Here is a 1780-nt window from a genome sequence, read left to right on the forward strand (position 1 = left end):
TTAATCTCTCCATATTATATCTTAAAAACGATTAATGTCATCACCATCATGCCTTCAGACTATTCCATGAATGCAGAATATCCTCATCATCATCACACACAACTATTTCGGAACCTTTTACAAACGAAAAACAGAACTCGACACCACCATTGATCTCCCTGTAATAACACTAATCCAACGCCGATCCTTCATAAATGTGGAGAGAGGCGATGACATGTCATCATGAGTTTCATGTTCACTTCGACGAATCATCATCTACAGACGGTAATGAGGTCTAAAGAAGAGATCACACAACAAAAGTTGGGGGGGGGGGGCGGCTAAAAAAAAAAGAGAACTGGATAATTCGGCAAAAACACGCGAGACGCAAAGAGGTCCTCAACAAAACACTGAGGAGGAGGGAATTGGGTCATGAAGCCAAAACAAATCGGCCGACGACATAATGGACAAAAAAAGGGACCTGTCGTAATAATAGTCCTTTTTTTCCCCCTTAAAGAAAACAAAAACTAGAAAAAAAACAACAAAGGGATTCTTTAAAGACCGAGTCTCGAGGACTCTTTTCGGTGCTTGAGAAGCGCGTTTGAACCACTTCCGACCCAACGAACACTGTCCATACTCATGTCTGAGGTTTCTAAAAGGTCCCACCTTCTTCACTCTTCCCGAAGACTATATCACATACAACGTCTTATTGTTTCGGTGTATGACCGGGACCCTGAAATGCGACATTGAAAAGAAAAAAAAAAGATGGCGACCTTGTTGGGTCCTCTCTCTCTCTCCACTTCCCTTTCACTGATTAGTATAATGAGCATTGTGAGCTGGAGCTACCGTGAAACTGGAGCCTTTCATCAAAGTAGAGCGCTTGAAGACACATAAAGTACTGAGAGAAGTACGACGCACTTACTATATTACAAAATAAACTAGACTATACTATTATCGATGGTTCGACGTTAAGAACTGCTCTACTGGCTAGTGATATACATGACCTCGATATATGTCGATCTCTTCAAGAGTTATTATTGGGCATGACAGAAAAATAAACACACTCCACTATATTGCCTTATTTAAAACCGAGTCACTGGGTATCCCAATTTAGTGGGACAATCTACTGATTCCGATAGAGATCACCGAAACGAGCATTTTGATATTAACGTGAGGGGACCACTGAAATCAAAGATCTTGTCTTAGGCAGTGAATATGTTTCGATCAGGGGTGGTCAACCCGCGGCACAAACGTCACTCGAAATGTTTCTAACGAAAAGTTGAAGAAAGTATACTTGATTTTTGAATCAAATTTTTCTCTCCTTTCATTTTTTTAACAATCTCTTCCACAATAGTCCCTACCAAACATATGTTTGGTGTGGTAGACCTTAACGAGGATTATGGGAAAATTTCCGACTAAATTGCTTACTTACATTCAAACGAAAGTAAATTAAACAAAATTTATGAGATAATAAGGAGCATTTTGAGATAACACTATCGGCCCGAGCAAAATGATACAATATTCTGGATTCCTATCTAGCTCAAATTACCTCTCAAGTGACCCGCGGCATATTCACAGATCACTTAAACTTTCTGCGGTGTTGTTCCAATTCGCTCAGTGAAGTGGCCTGAAACTAGGTTTTCGAATCAATGACGTGGCTCCGCACTCTCTTGAAGGTTGAACACCCTTTTGGTTTAGATTATGGGCTTTCGGCAAATTCCTCACTTATCCAGGAAAACGCTGTAGGAATATTTAAGGATAACGTGATAACGCAAAGTCATGTCCAGAATGAATGTCAACGACA

The sequence above is a fragment of the Pholcus phalangioides genome, unplaced genomic scaffold, assembly GCF_987345545.1.
Source record: "Pholcus phalangioides strain wild (caught in Gottingen) unplaced genomic scaffold, Ppha-v1.0 ptg000012l_1, whole genome shotgun sequence".
Classification (NCBI taxonomy): domain Eukaryota; kingdom Metazoa; phylum Arthropoda; class Arachnida; order Araneae; family Pholcidae; genus Pholcus; species Pholcus phalangioides.